The following is a 20,189-nucleotide window of genomic DNA, read 5'->3' as shown; positions in this document are numbered from 1 at the left end:
GGGTGAAGATGCCACCACATCCTAGCAGGGGCCAGGGTAGGGGGAGGGTTCCTGCCCAGCTCTTTACACCTCAAGCCAACCATGAGGTATTTCTAAACCTCCTCCTCTTCTTCAGGGCCAATGCTTTTTCAGTCCTGCTCAGAAGCTGCTTCTCCATGGAACTGTATTTATTGAGGTGTTGTTCTGACGCTCTTTACTCTGTGTGCGATTTGAATTAATTTATTCTGGGGCTGGATGTTAATTGACTTCCCATCATCTTATGTTGTGTATCCTGTCTCTCCTGTTACACACACACACACACACACACACACACACACACTGGAAGGGGGCACACGCATGCACTCCCCTCTCCTTGGGAACCAGATCCTCACTCAGGACTGGGGGTTACTCTGACCCTCTGTCTCTGGTTCCCCTCAGAGCCGCCCTCTCTGCAGTGTCTCTACTCAGCAGTGCCTGAGCTGCCCCAGGAGTCCCTGCATCTCCTGCCTCTGATCTTATGGGAAACCAGCCCCTCACCCTGCATGATAGTGAGGAGGCGAAGGCAAAGTCCTGAGGTCAGTGACTGATCTAAGAGATAATTTACTTTTTTTTTCTTTTTCCCCTCGCTATATTACTCAATTGAGATTAGCATTGGTTTACACACCGAAAGTGTCCAGAGACAAGGGTCACACCTCTTCAGATGTTTGTTACCACATCACACCCACCCTAAGGGCACCCATAGTTCTTCACCATAGTCCACTGGGCCCTCTTCCTACTTTGTTTCCTACTCTTACCCCAGCCCATAGCTTCAATTCTGCAGTCATATATAGAGCGTATGTTTTGGTTTAGTTTATGTTTTGGTTTAGTCTTCCTGTGCTTTGTTTCCTTATATTCCAAATATGAATGAAATCATCCAGTATTTAACTTTCTCACTTCAAACTTATTTCACTTAGCATAATCCCATCCATATCTATCCATGTTGTTGCAAATCCAATATTTCATCTTTTTCACAGCCAAGTAGTATTCCATTGTGTATATAGCTTGTGTTCTTTATCCCCTCATCTGTCGTTCAGCACTTACGTTGTGTCCATAGCTTGGTTATGGTAGACAGTGCTGCAGTGACCATAGGAGGCGCATATTCCTCAGTATTAATGTGGTTTTTTTTTTAAAGATTTATTTATTTATTTATACAAGCACTAGGTACAGTAAGAAGCACAGAGGGTGACAGAATTCACCAGAGCCAGAGCGGGGAGCAGAACAGGCAGACTGATGAAATACACTGCTGAGGGGAGCAGCAGGCGAGACAGGAGAGGTCTGTCGCACCATGTGGGACTCTCGCTGGCAGCTGGGGAATGAACCAGCGCTGCAGAGGCTGCGGGCATGGGGAGGTCCCTCAGAATTAGTGTTTTTACCTACTTTGGATAAATACCAAGGAATGGGATGCTTGACCATGGGACAGGTCCATTTTGAGGAACCTTCATTTTCTTTTTTCCATAGGGGCAGGACCAATGTGCTATCCATAGAAAAGAAAGGTTCCAGGTTACCACCCCACCCAAGGAAAGGTGGAGCTGAGCAGGGATGAGAAGCTAAGGAAGAGGAGGAAGATGTGGAGTAAGATGAGGAAAGAAGACTGGAGGAGGAGCATGAAGCAGAGAGACATGTGAAGAAGAAACCAGGCTTGCTCCTCAGGCTTGGACTTGTGCCAGGGAGTTGAGGACATGGAAAGAGACACGTGAAATAGACAAAGACGCGGGTGAGAGGCCCATGGGGAGGCTCAGAATGGCAGCTGTTATCTTGATGTGGATTTTGATTTTGCTCTTTTCCTTTCAGACTTGCATGGCCCCTCCTGTCCTTTCCCATGGGTCTCTACCAGTAGCCTTGGTACCAGTAGCCTTAGCCTTGTGGCAGGTCTTCGGGACTCAGTGGGCCTGCTTTGGGCCAAGCCTGTTTGGCTGGGCATTTACCCATGAGGGGACAGGTAGCTTTGGGTGCTTCACTTGGAAACTATTCTAATTATATTCTTTCTCTTCTCTCTCTCTATTGCACACTGATTCTCTATTTTATACTAGTTGTATTAAAGTTCTTTTCTATTGAAGGTCTTACACTTCAGAGTATGTTTTGTCTTTATGCAGCTGATGGCAGATCCCATGTAGAGTGTGCAGTTTTGAAGGTACAGGGAACCCCTCATTCTGCCCACTAACAGGACCAGTCTCCATCCCCACCCACCATGTGCCAGAGTTCCTTTTCCTCCACACCCTTCAACGGGTCATTCTCACAGTGTGAGGTGGTAACTCATTGTGGTTTTAATTGGCATTTTCCTGACAGCACATGATGACAAACATTTATCCACACACCTATTGGCCACATGTGTGTCTTCTTTAGAAAAATACCTATTTATCTCCTCTGCCCCTAGTTTGAGTTGTTTTCTTGTTTTGGAGTTCTTTGTAGATTTTGGATATTAACTCCTTGTTGGATTGATGATGTGCAAATAGTTTCTCCGATTTGATATTGTCTTTTCATTTTAACGATAGTTTCCTTCACTAATTAGAAGCTTTTTAGTCTGATGTAATTCCATTAGTTTCGTGGAGCATAGAAGACATTAGGGCAGTGAAAATACTCTGCATGATATTCTCATGATGGACACAGGTCGTTATACGTTTGTCCAATACCCCGAGAACGGACAACACCAGAGTGAACCCAAAGGGAAACCATGACTCTGCAACTACGACGTGCGGGTTCATCACTTGTAACCCACGTGTCAGTCTGGTCTTAACACATGATTTGGTCATGATGTGTGAAGAGTTTTATAAGTTGAGGAATGAAGTGTAATTTACTTTAGAAAGCATATTTCATGCTCATACAAGGACATTTAATAACACTCAAGGATACGCTTAAGTCATTCCCCTCCACCCCCAACACCCCAGTCGGCCATTATCTGCTCAAAACCAGTTAGCAATTTATCTTTTCTCTTCTAAAAAAAATACACACACAAACACACACACTCACACACACACACACACACACACACACACACACACACACACACACATATATATATATATCTCCATGTTCCTGTCTGGGCAATAGTGTCTGCTTTCCCATTAGTAAAGGAGTTCAGGTCACAGTATGGGAGGAAACATTTGCAAATCACAAATCTGATAAAGGACTGTATCTACAAATAATGCCTAAAACTCAATGATCAGAAAGAAATAACCCAATTTTAATAAGGACAAAATAGTGTAATAAATAAATAGCACTTCCTCTATAAAAATGTACAAAACTTCCATAGAGACAGCAACTGTAGTCATAGAAAAGTAAAAATATGAACTAATGCTCAATATCACAGTTAAGAACAATAGTGACACCATCACCCTGCTGTCTAAGGTGTGCACAACAGGAGCCTCATCAGGTTCATTGTAAATATCCTTAGGGGCTGAGAGACACATCAGAGCCCTAGGCACTGTTGCTGCCTGGTTGAGAACAAAACAGAACCTGGTCAGAGATGACACCACAGGAGGGAGTGATGAGGGTGACTCCCCCATGGAGTCCATTTACACTGTCCCCAGGGGCTCAGGGATCAAACCTCTGATCCACACTTACCTGCAGCCTGAGTGTAGCTTCCTCCTTGTCCTCCTGTGGGAAGAAACATAATATGAGACCACTGAGCAGTCAGGTCAGAAGACCTAAAGGAATCTTTTAATCCTGCAGAACAGGGAAGTTTCCAGAACTGTGAGTAAAGACCCAGGTCAGGACTGGGAAAAATGAAGAAAGGAGGTGAGCGGGGACTGGACCAAATGCCCTCTGGGCAACACACGTGTGTGTGGATGGTACTTCCCATTAACCAGGCAGGGCAAGTTCTCCCTGGGACGTGAAAGCCCTCAGTGGACAAGATCACCCACTCCCTTCCCTACCTGAGTGCTTCTTCCTCCACATCACAGCTGCAGCCACCACAGCTCCAGTGAGCACAGCTCCAAGGAGAACCAGGCCAGCAATGATGCCCGAAGTAGGGATGAAGGACTGAGGAGGGGGCACTGGAAGGGAAGGGAAGATCATACCCTGAGCCCCAGACCTTATCCTGACCCTCTGAAGGGCTCCAGAAGGGCTCCTGATGGCCCTGAGAACAGCCTCAGTGCCCACATCCTCCTCCTCACCCCATCTCAGGACTTGGGGCTCCAGCAGCCCCTCATGCTGCATATGACACGTGTATCTCTGCTCCTCTCCAGAAGGTACCTCCACAGCCGCCCACTTCTGGAAGGTTCCGTCTCCCCCAGGCCTGGTCTCCACCAGCTCCATCTCCTGGGTCAGGTCCTCCCTATCTCGCTGCCAGGTCAGGGTGATGTCCGCAGGGTAGAAGTCCAGGGCCCAGCACCTCAGGGTGACCTCATGCTCAGAGGTGGGGTGGTGGGTCATGCATGTCTTTGGGGAATCTGAGGTGGTAAATCAAAAAACCTACTTTGTGTTTACTCCATGGACACTGAAGAATCTTCATGAGACCATCCTCACAACTGACAAGACAACTGGTGTGGCAGGAACAAGCACAAAATCTAAAAAACAGGCTAATCTGGGGGAATCTGTGCAATTCTCCTATACCTTGACAGTCCTAGGATCAGGATGAAAACCCAGGGTAGGATGAAGCAGAGGGAGTGGAACACAGACTTTTTATTCCTGACCTGGGTGGAAGGTGAATGACACAGAAAAGCAGGAATCACATAACTGAAAATGTTCTCAGACCAGAAACAAGCCTGAGAGAGAAACTCGTGGTTCTCAAACAGGCCCCTGGTCGAAAGGACCCGGTGACGTGTGATGTCAGGGACTGTCTGTCTTTCTCAGGAGAGACGGGATCCCTTCCCTGTCCTTCAGGAGAAGCCGGAGTCTCTGGGAGTCTCTCTAGTGTAGAACATGAACCCCAGGGGAGTCCCCCTCTCGGGACTAGAGAGAGGACTCATTTCCTGCAGTGACTCCAGGCAGGGGGGGACCGGGAGGCCTCCAGGCCCCTCTTACCCGTGTGCTGCAGAGTCTCCTTCCCGTGCTCCAGGAATGTGCGCAGCCACCTCAAGCACTTGCCCTTCTCATAGTTCCTGAATTTCTCTGCCTCACCCTGGGCCTCCCACTCGCGCCGGGGTGATCTGAGCGGCCGTGTCCGCCGAGGTCCAGGAGCGCAGGTCCCAGTTCAGGGCCAGGTAATCAGCGCTGTCGTAGGCGAACTGTCTGTACGCGCGGAGGAGGCGCCGGTCGGGCCCCATGTCGCAGCCAGACATCCTCTGGAGGGTGTGAGACCCTGTCCAGAAAGAAATGGAGTAAAAGTCCCGCGGGCTGTTCCCGGGCAGGTTGCAGAGAAGCCTGGAGGGGGAGACCCTGAGCGATCCCCGTCCGTGGGGATGGGGGTGCTGACCCGGCCCGGACCCGCGCCAGCTCACCGGTCTCGCTCTGGTTGTAGAGGCCGCGCAGGGCGTCCAGCTGCGCTCGGTACCAGTGTGCGCTGTCCCTTAGGATCCGCGTCTCCTCCTCCCACTCCTCCTGCTCCACCTGCTCCACCTGCCCCGCCCAGGGCGCCCGCGGCTCCGCGCTCTGGCGGGGGGAGTCGCTGTCGAACCGTAAGTGCTGCGTGTCGTCCACGTAGCCCACGGCCATGAAGCGCGGCTCCCCGAGGCCGGGCCGGGACATCGCGGTGTGGAAAAGCCTCAGGGAGTGGGGGCCTGGGGGCAGGAGGGGAGACCCGGGCTATTCTTGTCCCCTTCGGGGGCTCGATTCCCAGGGGGCGCCCACGAGACAGAACGTGGGTGAAAGACGAGTGAGACCGAAAAGCGGCTGCGGGACGAAAACGGCCGGGACTCTGGGGGCCAGAGGAGGCTGGGGTCTCGGGGGGACGGAAAGGGGCCAGGACGGGGCGGGGTAGAGGTGGGGGGACAACTAGGGCGGCGGCGAGGTCGCACCTTTCCCACCCACGCCCACGCCCTCGCTCCCGCCTCTGGGAGCACCCTGTCCCCTCCCGACCCGCACTTACCCGCCCGGGTCTCCCTCGGGGCCGCGGCCCCCGCGAGCAGGAGCAGGAGGGCTGCGCCCCCCATCCCCCAGGACGCGCCTCCACCCGGGCTGGGGAGACGGAGTCCCGGCGGGCGGGCGAGGGCTTTGGAACGGGAGCCGCGGGGCTGCTGATTGGCTGCTCCGGAGACCTCCAGGCAATGGGGAGTGAGCCCTGGGGTGAGTCACCAGTATCCAGGAAGGAGGACCCGCCCAGGCTGTGAGAAGTGAAACTGGGGAGATGAGGAAGCCCTGACAGTCACCTTCCAGCCCCAGACAGCGCCCTGGGGACTGAGACCTTGAGAGCCACACCCCGAGACCCCTGCTCTCCTGCACCAAGACCTTTGTCACACTGTTGCCTCCCTGAATCCAGGCCCAGGAATTGGGTCAGTGATTCTCAAACATTTTTCTTTCAGGATGTCTCTAGGGTCTCACAAATTATTACGGATCCCACGTATAATTTTTTTATGTCGGTTATAGCTTTAAATATTTACTTTACTAGAATAAAACCTTTCAAAAAGATGTTATTACTTCTTTACTTTAGAATATTAATAACCAATGTATGCTAACAAAGCATTTTTCTAACGATTTATTTATTATGCGTACAAAAGCTGGGGTGCAGGCCAGACATGCTTGGGATGAGAGGATTCACCAGAGTCAAAAACTTCCCATGAGGTCCCCAATCAACAAAAGTACAGTTCCCTGATTTTAATAATTTTCCTTTTAATCCACGGCACTGATTCCAAAAAGTAGGGGAATATGTATAATTCTTATATGAATTTTGCCGACAAACCGGCTTATTACCGCGTGCCTTGGACATTGTGTTCACTTCAGTAAAATTAAAAGAAAGAGCAACATACATATCCATAAGCGTATGAACCTGCGAGCCTGATTGATCATTGATTTTAATAGGGGGAGCAATATTAACCCAGGTCTGTGGGGCAATGGGTGTGCAAAGTGTACACCAACACACAGGGGAAGGTGTTCATATCCCAAGGTAAAATTAAAACTACACTCCTCCTCATCAGGACGAGAAGATTCCTCTTTTGACCATGGCCCAGGCATATGTCGAGTGTCGTTGGCGAAAACGACAGGCCCAATGTGCCCCCTTTCTACCACCTGTAACAATGGGGGATGTGGAATACATGCCCAATATACATGTGTTTAGTTGGCACCTACGGCAGACGCACAAGTGATGACTGCCACCATAGCAAGGAACATATTTTCCCGGGTTATTGGAGCTCCCTGTTTGCGGAGAACTCATTCACCATTCACCGTGGTAGCTGAGTGCCTTGACACTGCCCCATGTAATGGGCGCAACAGGACTACTGGTGGCCTTCTTTTTCTTTTTAACAGAAGACGGGCCATGATCTGGATTAATGGCTTCTGTGTCTCCCACGGAAGTGGCTGAGGAGACAGCATCTCCCATGGTGATTTCTCTAGAGTCTGGGACAGTCTCTTGGAGGGCCAGGATCCCAGGCCGGATGAGCCTAAGAGGTGTCCATATTGTTTCGGAGGATCCATCTAGAATGACAGAAGCATAGCCTTTTCCCTTTAAAATCATGACCCCGCTTCCCACACATTTGTTCCTGGGGTTTTTACCCATACTGGTTCTTGCATGCTACGTGCTGGTTGAGTAGCAAAATGTTTACTGCTGCACGTTATGGGCCCCCCCTGTGGTAAATTCAGAAAATTTAAAGTAAAAAGAGCTGATAACAGGGTTTCTCGTATCCATCCATGCCGTCCTCCATGTCCCCCTTTTCTGTTTATAGTTAAAGAGGAAAGCAGTGTTTTTAACTTGTGGTGAGAGCGTTCAACAATGGCTTGGCTGTGAGGGTTGGAAGGAATACCAGTAAGAAGGAGAATTTTTCTACTGTGATCCCAATTTTATCTAACAGTACATAAAATACTTGTGAACTAAATTTACTTTTAGACCAATTTACCTATTTTTGCATAAAATCACAGGCAGAATAACCAAACAGCAATTTTTGCTGGCTTTGTTACAATACTCCACATAGGATCAGAGTGAACTCCTAAAATCCAGTCCATATAGACTTTAAAAACAAAGTTGGTCTCACCAGACCCACCAGGGTTTTTTCTTGTTGTCCAGTCCTGTCAATGGAGGCAAGCTTTTTTATTATTTTTGGAGGTCTCTGAAACCCTACAAACAAAGCAGTAGTTTTTCCACTTATTGGTTCAGCTCTAGGTCAACTCCCTGGAAGAATTTTACTTAAAGCTACACAAAATGTAAATACAAGTTAGCTAAAACAGTAAAAATCAAAAGGTATATCAATTTGAAGCAATTGAGGCCTTTTCTTCATATTTTTTGTAGAAACAATTTCTGCAGACATCAAACCATTGAAGTATATAATATTGCAAGGCAACAATAACGTTTGACAATTTACATACATATGAGGTACTGATTTTGTTTTAGAAAACCAAGGTTAACATTTTTGTACATATCAGAGTTTTACCATTTTCCCAAGTGACAATGCTTCCCTTTTAGCGTAACTTTATTAAGTATACCATAAAGGACAACTTTATCTAGTGACTTTCCCAGGAGGAAAGGAAGAAAATTTGTGGAGTGTCTCTGAAGCTCTACTAAGGTTCCACAAAATTTCCTTTAATCAATCAAATGACAGGCTAACAAATTTTACTTCAATTTAGATTTTTGGAAAGCTTTGTCATAAATATTAGAAAACAGCAACAACAACCATATTTAATCTCTGCGAAAGTTTCGGCCCTAAGTATAATATTGACGTCAAATCATAACCTTTAATTTTCGTCTCAAAAACCTTAGTAATTCTTCAAACACTAAAAGACTTTTATGGGGCCTCCCCTGGTGGCGCAGCCGGTTGAGCGCCGCACTGTGAAGCTGTCCGCAGCCTCTGCAGCGACGGTTCAATCCTGGCCAGCTGGTGAAGGTCCCACAAGGGCGGCAGACCTCTCCTGTCGTGCCCGCTGCTCCCCTCAGCAGTGTAGTTCGTTAGTCTGCCTGTTCTGTTCCCCGCTCTCTCTCTGGTGAATCCTCTCACCTCCCACACATTTAGTCTGTACCCCAGTTCTTATATAAAATAAATAAATAAATCTTTAAAAAAAAAAAAAAAGACATCATGTACCCAACATCATTAACCCAGACAAGAGCCAAGATTATACCCAATGCCAGTTTATAAGTACATGTTTTGAAACAACCCATTAGACTACAATTCAGTTACTATTAACCAAAAATTATTTCAGCTGATGTGTTCCCAAAACACTAAAATAATACAAATAATTTGAGTATACAAAATTTCTTTTCCTAAAATTCCTTTCTCATATCTTTAACACTTTCCTTAACTTTGTTACTTTTAACTCTTTTTTTTTAATTTCTTTTTTAGATCTTCAACATTTGCTTTAACATTCATTACTTTACTTTTAGGACCATTAAAATATCTATTTTTAATACATGTTTTTCTTTGTGAACACACATTTCACTTTACATCGATTTAGGATTGTCACATCTTTTGTTAGCAGTCAGGCATTATCATACATTGTAATAATGTCATCTCTTTGGACTGGATGACTTAAACGTGAACACAAAAGGTAATATGACATTAAAATTTTCAGCTTTCACAAATAGGAGCAAAAAGTAAACCTGAAAGTTTAGTTGTAGCTTTAGTTTGTGTTATGACTGGAATTCCATTTTGCACGGCTGTTAATAAAACAATGGCACATACCAAGGTTTTTCTAGGCTGGCTAATAATTAAACAAGTATTAGGCAAATTAATAAAAACCAAAAAAAAATCAAAGCAACATATAGATACTATGTACATTTTTCACTTACAGCAGGAAAGACAAAGGTACCTTTTATACCAGAAGTTTCTTTTGAAATAAACACATTTAAACAAAGTAAATTATTAATACTTAACATAACTTTAAGGCATATATGCTTTGAATTATATCATAAACTTTGAACTAGTTCTTGTTTATCAAAAAATTTTTTGATCTCGATCTCAAGATTTGTTTCTATAATTTATATAGGCGCCATTTATAGTTAGTCCTCCAGAGGTAAAAAACAAAACAAAACAAAACACAAAGACAGACACAAACAGACACAGAGATCTCTTTGATATACATTTGAAATTTTGGCCAGGTGTATATATTTTAAGAGATAGTTATTTTATCAATATTTGTGAAGACACTGAGAAACCTGTTAATGATTTAATTTTAGTTTTATAACAACTCTTTTAGATCAACCATATTTTAAACTTGTATTTTTAAGAGTGAGTCTGGCTTTAAAGAAACTGTGCACAGAGAATTTACATTAGTATTTTAAGGCCAGAAAAAAAAATAGGAAAAAAATTTTCTTTAAAATAGTAAAAGAACCTTTATAAAACATCTCAAACAACCTAGTTTTTCAGATGCCTTAGCTTTTTATTTATGTTTAATATTCTCCTTTACCGGGCCTCCCCGGTGGTAAAGCGGTTGAGCACTGGGTTGTGAAGCTGCCCGCAGCCTCTGCAGCGCCGGTTTGATTCCCGGCCGCTGGACGATGGTCCCACATGGTGCTTAGACCCCTCCTGCTGCCCGTTGCTCCCCTCAGCAGTGTACTTCATTGGTCTGCCTGTTTTGCACCCCGCTCTGGCTCTGGTGAATTCTCTCACCCTCCCACACTTCTGACTGTACCCAGTGCTTGTATAAATAAATAAATAAATAAATAAATCTTAAAAAAATTCTCCTTCACCAAGTTTTTTCTATACACTTTTATATTAAGAAGGTTTTTAATGAGTTAAAAGCTAAAAACTTTACATAGAATAAGTGTCTAATCTTAATTATTACCACAGACCTTGAGCTCGAGACCACAACAGTCACAGCAGTTTTTACTAACTTTTTTAGATAAGAAAAAAAAATTTTTTTAAAGATTTATTTATTTATTTATTTATACAAGCACTGGGTACAGTCAGAAGTGCGGGAGGGTGAGAGAATTCACCAGAGCCAGAGCAGGGAGCAGAGCAGGCAGAAGGACTGAAGTGAACTGCTGCGGGGAGCAGCGGGTGGCAGGAGAGGTCTGCACGCCATGTGGGACCCTCCTCTGGTGGCCGGGGAGCAGCCGGGCATCGAACCAGCACCGCAGAGTCTGCGGGCAGCTTCGCAACCCAGCGCTCAACCGCTGCGCCACCGGGGAGGTCCGAGAGCAAGCATATTTTTAAGACAAAAAAGAACACTATTATCTGAGGGCAGGAAAATAGGTAAATTTTTACAGTCTGTCCATTTTTAGGCTTTTATCAAAATCTGAGGTTTAGAATTTAGCTGTATTATCACTTTATATTTTACCAGGTATATTAGTTTTAACAAGAAGCTTAACCTTTTACAGGTCCAAAAAGTAAATTTAAAAGCTCTTATTCAACAATAAGCATTCTGTATAGCTTGCTAGCAAGTCCAAAGTAACTCAGCAGTTTTTACCTTAGACAATCTAGACTTTAAAATCAGAAAAACACAGGGAAATAGAAGTTTTTTTGTAGAATGAACCAAATAGTTTTTTAAGATGGACAAAAGGAAAGTCCAGTCCCCCACAGCAGGAAGGCAGTGGAGACCTGCCAGTGATCCCAACACCAGAGAAAAAGTCCAGGCAGCTATTTGTTGAGACCAGGGGCAGGCCCCACCTCTCTGCCACAGTGGGTTTATTCTATTTTAATAGAAACCTTTTAGTCATATTATAGTCATATAGTCTTATATAGTCATATTTAACCATTTTCTATCACTTTAACAATTGTGAATGAACTTTTAATACTATTATTTAGAAATACCTTTTTTATTTTTCTTAAAAAGAATAAATGGCAAAACTCTGGCAGGGAGAAACCTGGCCTCCTCCCCAAATAATTAACAGGAAAAGCTTGAAGCATTTCTTCTTCCATTTATAAGACCATGTCACCTTATTTCTTATTTGTTCTCTAGTTTCTATATCAAAAGTACCAGTAGCAAGAAACCAAGGATTATATTCAGTAACAACCTATAAACAGTCAAGAATTTGAGAGAACGGGACTTTTTCTCCATTTTCAGCTAATAAATGTTTCCACAAAGAAGTGAAAGTAGAAAGACGAGAAGAGAGCCCCATGCTGTATTTTCCCCTTGTTTACTCACCACCTTTTGTAAACTTCCACCACCGCCATCGTCACCTCGTCACTTTAGTGGTAGGTCCCTTCAGGTCCTGTTCTGGCGCCACTTGTGGGCTTCTGGTGAGTCCCGGACCTGGGACACTATGGGAGGGAAATCAGACACGGGGGACTGTCATGTCCAGCCTGCAGTGAATCTTTATTGGCTAAGTGCTCATTATATACTTTCTCAGGGTGCATTAGGCATAACATCAAAGCGTACCATACAGTGACAGCTTCAATGATTAACTATTTTACTTTGCTACTGATATCTGCCTACTCCCGAATTTTAAGTGCCAGGTGGTCAACTCCTATACGTCATCTGATTACTCATTAGCTAGAGCAGAGAGTTTTGCTCCTAATTGGTTTTGGCTGTGGAATACGAGGCATGACTCTGCACAGGTCAATTTCCGGGCACTCACCACCAGGTCCGTTTACTCAGAGGTTTTCCTCCGAGACGCGTGTGTTTTCACATGCCTTAGGGACTCAGGTCAAGGCCCTTCTGCTCACTGTGTGGGGTCTCTCCCAACAAGATTCATATTAAAAAATGGGTCTACAAGTTGCCCTGTGTCTGTCCTCCACTGTATCCATATCCAGGGCTTGTGGGTCAGGAAACTGCCTCAGCCCACGAGGACCTGAGCTCAGATGGCTTCACAGCACAGATGCTCTCACAGAGCCTCCTCTGCGTGGTCCTGAGTCACGTGATGAGATGCTGACGTCACGCTGCTTCTGTGATGGGAGAGACTTTTAGGGGCCTTGGGTGGGAGGGAGTTTATTTATCATGTGGGAAGAAAGGAATTAATTAGTGTTCAGATGGTCTATTGTGTTGGTTTTCAATTTTCCACAAATTTTCTGATACAGAGGAGGGGAGACAGTTCTCCCCCCGCCGCCCCAGAGTGTCTGACTTGCTGGCTCTTCCTCATGAGGAGAATAAAGCAGAAGGGACGTGCCACGTCAGAGAGTCAGGCTCACAGGGGCTGAGATGTCCCGCCTGGGCTCCCCTCAGCTAAGGGGACACCCACAGGACAAGGAACTGAGGTTTTTCTCCAGGAGCCACATGCATGAGCTCTGAGGCAGATCCTTCCACACTGATCACAGCTGTTCAGATCCACCAACATCTCGTCCCCATCGCAGCCTCGTGGGATCCAAAGCTGAAGCCTCTAAGTGAGGCCCCTCCTGCTGCCTCCCCTCCACAGATGGAAGATATTCGTGGTTGAGCTGCTAAGTTTGAAGTGACTTGGTACAAACCAGTAAAAAATTAAGGCGATAAAGTGATCAGTGGCTGTTTTCTTGCAAGAAACAGTGGCGGCCAGAGTAGCTCACCTGATAGTCAAGGTCCTGATAGCAATGAGCTGTCAGACAAGGATTCCACATCCCCTGAAAGTGTCCTTCAAAATAAACACGATTTTAAAAAATTATTTCTACTGTTTTTAGATTCCATTTAATTTTGCTGTTCATTTATTTTTCACACTGTCTCCAGAGTGATGTCTGCAAGGTCATGGAACAGAGGGTAACAGCAGCCTGGAGCTGTGAATGGGACTGACTCTGACACACCTATAGGGAGTGGGGCCCTGGAGCTCCAGAATCAGCCCCCAGGACTGGTCCCCCAGGGTGGCCCAGGCCTTGCTCTGCCCTCCTCTTGGCTCCCTGAATCTCCCTGACATCCCAGCATTGGAGAGCTGAGTGGGGATGTTCTGGATAAGGAGGGCGGCCTCCCTTGAACTGTCTGTCTCCCCCATCTCTCTGCCATCCGCGGCATCAAGACAAAACATGTAAGAACTTTAATGGAAAGGATCTTTACTGCAATTAGTGTGCAACAAAGAAAAAGGAAAGAATAAAGTTTCCAAATCAAGCACGAAAGTCACCATCCCCTTGTGGGTAAATGTTCAGCCAAATAGGGTTGGCCCAAGCAGGGGTGAAAGCCTGTCACAGTCTAAAGCACCTCCTGGCGGGACCCATAGAAAAGGGTGGACGGGGATGACAAGTCTGGAAGGAAAAAAGCAAAATCAAGGTAGAAGCTGCCATTGCAACCTCTGCATGGATTTCTCACCCACGTCTGTGTCACCCAGTCCAAGGCCAAGAAGCAAGTGCAGCTTTTTCACATGTCTCTGCCCCATGCGCCTCTCCCAGGTCTCCTTCTGGCTCCATCCTGCTTCCTCCCACCTCAGTCTCCTCTCCAGCTGCTTCTCCCTGTTCAGCTTCACCCCCCCCTTGGGTGGGGTAGGAAACCTGGACCCTCCCCTGAGGACCCCCCTGTTACAGTCCTCTCCTTCACCAGCATGTGCATGTGTGTGGGTGACACCAGCCCTGCAGGGACGGGCAAGGCCCCGGATGTGCGCAGTTCCCTGGACAGTCACAGGCCAGCACTGCTGCGTCCCCCCAGGGGAGACAGATGCTCCAGCCTCCAGTGAGAGCCCGTGTCACCCACACAGACCTTCCCCCCTATGCTGCCCCTTCCCTGCCCGGTCCTCTCTGGCTCCCCACTGCACCCCTTTCCACCTCTGTCCCCTAAAGTCCCCATTTCCATCCTCTGCTCTCTTTTCCAGGAGCCTCCCCATCTTCCTAGCCAGTGCCCTGGGGCTCTCCTAGGCCCTCCCCTCCTCCAAGGATGGAGAATGTAAGGTGATTCCCAGGAGGAGGGGCTTTCGTCCTTGGAAGCAGAAGTAGAAACAAACTACAGGGACCCTGGAATCTAAGTATCCATCCCAAGAGACTGAGGTACCTATATATTTAGGGATTTGCCCAGAACCTAGGGGCCAGTTGTTATGTCCCGGGGATGCTTAAACTGACACAGACTTGGGCGCCCCCTTGTGTGCAGATCCCTGTCCTGCCGCTGGGGGCCCAGGGAGCCTGGGGAGGGCCTGGCTGAGCAGGAGAAAGGGCGGCTCTGGGCTCCTGTGCTCAGCCCTGTGGCCACACGGGGGCGCTGCCGCGCTGCTCCGGATTCTGGTGGAGCCGCCAGGACAGGGCGGGGGCTGAGGTGGGCAGAGTTGGGGGTCCTGGAGGGCGGTGTCCTGGGGTGAGATGCTCTGTGAGGAGTCAGAGCAGCAGGGCTCAGAGGAGAGGAGACTCCGGAGCCTGCCCTGGGTGTGAGGTTTCCAGCTTTTCTCCCAGAACCCCTCTCTCCTGTACCTGGATAACAAAACCTGGGAAAACTGGAAAGTGGATCATTTTTTCCTTCTACAGCCTATTTAGTATTGAGGACATTAAAAAAAATAACATTTAAAGAATACTGTTAAATTTACAGAAAAGTTGCAAAGGTAGTACAGTTCTTGTTTATCCCACACCATTTCCACTTTAACATCTTACATGACTAAAGTTGTCATTTTTTTTTTTACACCAAATGAAGCAATGTTGACACAATCACCAAACTCCATGCTTAATTTCCGTGAATAGTTTCACAGTGCCTTGGGCTCTCTCCTCGCCTTCTGGGATACCTATAACTTCTTTCTTTTTTTTTTTTTAAGATTTATTTATTTATGCATACAAGAACTGGGGTACAGGCCAGAGGTGAGAGGATTCACCAGAGACAGAGTGGGGAGCAGAACAGGCAGACTGAGTGAAATTCATTGCTGAGTCAGGAGAGGTCTGCTGTGCCATGTGGGTACCTCCCTGGCTGGGGATAGAACTCTTGCTGTAGTGGCTGCTGATAGCTTCATAGGTTGTGTCTTAACCCCTTGCACCACTAGGGAGATCTGATACCTATAACTTTTTTTTATAAGATTTATTTGTTTATGCATACAAGAGCTCGATACAGGCCAGAGATGCAGGGGTTGAGAAGATTCACCAGAGTGGGGAGCAGAACAGGCAGATCCGCTGAAATACACTGCTGAGGGGAGCAGCAGGCGAGACAGGAGGGGTCTGCTGAGCCATGTGGGCAGCTCCCTGGCCGGCCGGGGATTGAACTCGTGCCGCAGAGGCTGTTGATTGCTTCATAGTGCAGTGCTTAACCTCTTGCGCCACCAGGGAGGCTCTGATACCTATAACTCTTATGTTTCATTTCCTCACGGTGTCAGATAGTTCTCGAAGTAGTTCTTCATTCTTTATCCTTTGGACATATCTTTCCTTTTCTTTTTTGGTTCTTTTTATTTCGTTCTTCTATTTCATCAGTTCTGTTTTTGTTGCTTTTCTCAGAGTTCTAAATTTAGCTCCTCCACTCATTTTTTCATCCCCTGTGCTTCTTTCATTTCCTTCTGGCTGGTCTCAATTTCATTCTTCAATTCATTCATTATATTTCTCATATTTTTCTTTTCCTTTTCATCTTCTTTATTTTTTTTTAATCAAGACAATTTTAAATTGTCTATCTGGCAGGCCGACGAGTTCTTCCATGTCATTGTTGTTGAGTTCTGGTGGCTGATTTTCTTTTTGTGGTGTGTCCTTCCCCCGAGGGCTTCTTGCTTATTTGTATTTTCCCTTCTCCCTGTTGTTTGTTTTCTAATTTGTTCTATGCATGGGGACACTGTGCCGCTGGTTCTGGTAGGCCTCGCTTTTGGGTGCTCCTTCTGGGATTTGGGAACGGGTGGCCAGACCAAGTCCAGCTCTGCTACAGCGGACTACAAAAGGGTAGTGATGTTGTGGAAGATCCCCTCCCCTGTATTTACTCAGTTTCAGAGGGGAATCCTGGGGGTCCCTGACTTCCAACACTGGTGCAGGGGCTGCACTTCCCAGTGCCCACAGTTCACCTTGATGGCGATCTCTCCCTGTCTCTCCTAAGTCCAAAAGGGTGTGTGGGGCCTGCAGCAGCCTTGCTAGGCATGCAGGTTCTCCTGCTGGCCTTTGTTTGTAGGGCCCCCTCCTCTCAGCTCCAGAGGGGAATCGTGAGGTCCCTGACTTCCAACAACAATGGTGCAGGGGCTACACTCTCCAGGTCTTACACTATTTTCATTTAAATTTTTTTTCACTATTTGTTTTATTTGCATTTTCTCTGATATTATCCTTTTTGAGTTCATTCATTTTCTCCATTACTTATGTACATCTGTTATTAAAGCCCTGTATTTTCTTATTTGTTGTTAATATTTTGATGCTGATTCTAAATATAACAGTATCATATTTTCTCAGTCTTTATTCTGTTCCTGATTTACATCATGCATTTTTTGTTTAAGTTCAGTGGTGTTATAACTGTTCACTTGAGCTCCTCTTCAGGCAGATGCCACAGTCTGCTGGATGGAGGCTTCTCTCAGGGTTTTGGTTGTTGTTTGCTCCAGCATTTGTGATTTGTTCTTCTGTCTCTTCACTACAGTGTTTATAGCAGGGACCAGGGCTAAACTGCAGGCTGCCACCTTTGCACCTATTCGGGTGATGGGAGAACTGTCACTGATGAGGAGTAATAGGGGAAAGGATCCGGGGCAGGAGGCCTGAAGAATCAGCTCCAGTGAGGGTCAAGGACTCAAGCTTCCTCCTGTGCTGTAGGTACCAGAGTTGTGGGGAGGGGTCCACAGAGATCCCCTCCTCTAGGGCAACTCCTCACCCTAAATATCTTGAATAGACTTATGCTAACCTCAGCCCCTATGCCAAGTTTGAGAGCTTAATTCAGCATTGGACACAAACTGAGCTTTCCTGTGCACAGCTTTCTCCTGGGTTGCTTTCTCCTAGGTTAAAATCCAGTTGATATTAAATACCATCTAGCAGATGTATTTAGTTGTGGGTTTTTTCCCCCCAGGTTTTATTTATTTGTTTGTTTATTTAAGCATCATTTTTTTAAACAATATTTGCTTCCCTCCACCTCCTCAGATTGAATCCCCATACAATTTCCTTCCCCAAGGCACCCGTGCACCATCACCACAGTCCTCTGTGCTCCTCCCTCCCTCCCTCCCTCTCATCCCTCTCCCTCCTCCTCCCCCCGCAGCATGTCTCTGATTTATAACTATCTGTTTTTTGCTTTGCTGTGTTTTGTACTTTTTTTTTTATACTGATGCCTTATTTCATTCCCCTATATTCCTGTTATAAGTGAAGCCATCCGATATTGATATTATTCTTTTTCCTTCTGGCTTATTTCACTGAGCATAATTCCTTCTAGCTCCACCCACATTGCTGAGAATGGCATGAGTTCTTCAAAGAAATAGAACAAATATTGATGAAATTCATATGGAACCACAAAAAACCCATGAATATCCAAAGCCCTACTGATGAAAACAAAGGAGAAAGGAGAAAGGAAACTTCAGGTTATGCTACAAAGCCATAATAATTAAAACAGCTTGGTATTGGAACAAAATCAGGCACACAGACCAATGGAACCAAATAGAGACCCCAGAAATAAAGCCACACTTATATGAACAACTAATCTTTGACAAAGGAGCAAGGAATATGCATGGAACATGGACGGTTTGTTCAATAAATGGTGCGGGGAGAACTGGAACACCACACGCAAAAATATGAAACTAGACCGCTAGTGCACAAAAATCAACTCAAAATGGATAAAAGAACTGGACATAAGAACTGAAACCATAAAGTATACAGAAGAAAATATAGGCAAAACACTACAAGACATACATCTCAGAAACATCTTAAAGACTCACCATCCAAAGCAGTGATAGTGAAGGCAAAGATAAACACCTGGGATTACATCAAACTGAAAAGCTTCTGTACAGCCAAAGAGACATTAACCAAAACAGAGAGACACCCCAGTGATTGGGAAAAAACTTTGCACTCCATTCAACTGATAAGGGACTGATCACAAAGATATACAAAGAACTCACACGGCTCAACAAAAACAAAATATTTAGTTGTGTTTTGACCCTGTTTGGAGCAGGTGGGAGGCGGTGTGAAGAGTGGCATATGGGAGGGTGGGGAGTTGGTGGGCAGGGGGAGTCAGGAGGTTCAGTGATGATTGTTGTTTAGAACATCACAACCTCTCACTACAAATAACAATCTCTTATAGGAGAGACAAGTGAATCCACCTGGCCCTTCTCTCTAGTTTGGGCTCTGGCTGTTCTCTATCCGGAGCACCAGTGTCATCAGTCATCACTCTGCACCCTGCCCCTGTGGTGCTCCAACAGCGCACCCCCTGTCCTGAAGACCAACTCTGTGCACTCTGTGCAAAGTCCCCAGTGCTGGATCTCTAGGGTCCCCAGTGTGGTTAAGCCCCTGTTCAGGGTCTCTGTGGAGATCTGTTCAGCTCTGTGGAGGGTCCCCCTTATGATTTATATTCCCTGCAACAGAGTTCAATTAAAGATTTCCCCACCCGGTTCTGCTGGACTGTTGCTCATCTTTTAGGGGATATGAATTTGTTATGCTGTACTTTAGTGTGAGTATAAAAAGGAGGTGAGCCGGGTATCTTCACTCTGCTGCCAACTTGCAGGCTCTTCTTGTCAAATCCTTTACAACACATTCTGAGATAAGCTTGAGGTTTTTGTTTTTTATTACATGGTTTGGTGTATTACAGTAATTGGAGGTTAACTCAGGCTTGATTTTGGAATAAATTCTACTTAGTTATTCTGCATAATTCTTTTTATATGTTGCTGGATTGGATTTACTTTTTTTTTTTTTCATTTTTTAAAGGATGTTATTTTTAGAGCAGTTTTTGATTCACAGCCAAATTGTGGGGAAGGTACATTAATTTCCATACGGCTCCTGTACCCACATACGTATAACCTCCCCCATTACCAACATCCCCACAGACTAACACCTTTGTTACAACTGATAAACCTCCACTGATACACTATAATTGCCCCAAGTCCATAGTTTACATTAAAGTTCATTCTTGTTGTAGATTTTGTCAGATTGGAAAATTGTATAATGAATTTTATTCCACCCCCTCCCCGGCCCCGGAAAACAACTGAAAAAATTTCATTCTTTTTTTTTTTCCCCTTAGTAAAATTCCTTTATTATTTTTTTAAATTTTGTATATTTTTTACATCATTTTTCTTTTTAAGATTTATTTACTTATTTATACAAGCATGGGGTACAGTCAGAAGCGCGGGAGGGTGAGAGAATTCACCAGCGCCAGAGCAGGGAGCAGAACAGGCAGACTGATGAAGTACACTGCTGAGGGGAGCAGCGGGCACGGCAGGAGAGGTCTGCGCGCCACCCTCGCCCGGCGCAGGGATCTAACGGGTGCTG

The 20,189-nt window shown here is 45.8% G+C and overlaps 1 pseudogene; it reads right to left on the bottom strand.

Annotated features, from left to right (window-relative positions):
* Positions 1 to 3,405: 3,405 nt before the first annotated feature.
* On the bottom strand, positions 3,406 to 6,116 carry LOC119251234 (patr class I histocompatibility antigen, A-126 alpha chain-like; annotated as a pseudogene).
* Positions 6,117 to 20,189: the final 14,073 nt, after the last annotated feature.

The sequence above is a fragment of the Talpa occidentalis genome, unplaced genomic scaffold, assembly GCF_014898055.3.
Source record: "Talpa occidentalis isolate TD23 unplaced genomic scaffold, MPIMG_talOcc4v2.1 talOcc4.2, whole genome shotgun sequence".
Classification (NCBI taxonomy): domain Eukaryota; kingdom Metazoa; phylum Chordata; class Mammalia; order Eulipotyphla; family Talpidae; genus Talpa; species Talpa occidentalis.
The sequence above is the reverse complement of the archived record's forward strand: the minus strand, read 5'-3'. Positions and strand labels throughout refer to the sequence as shown.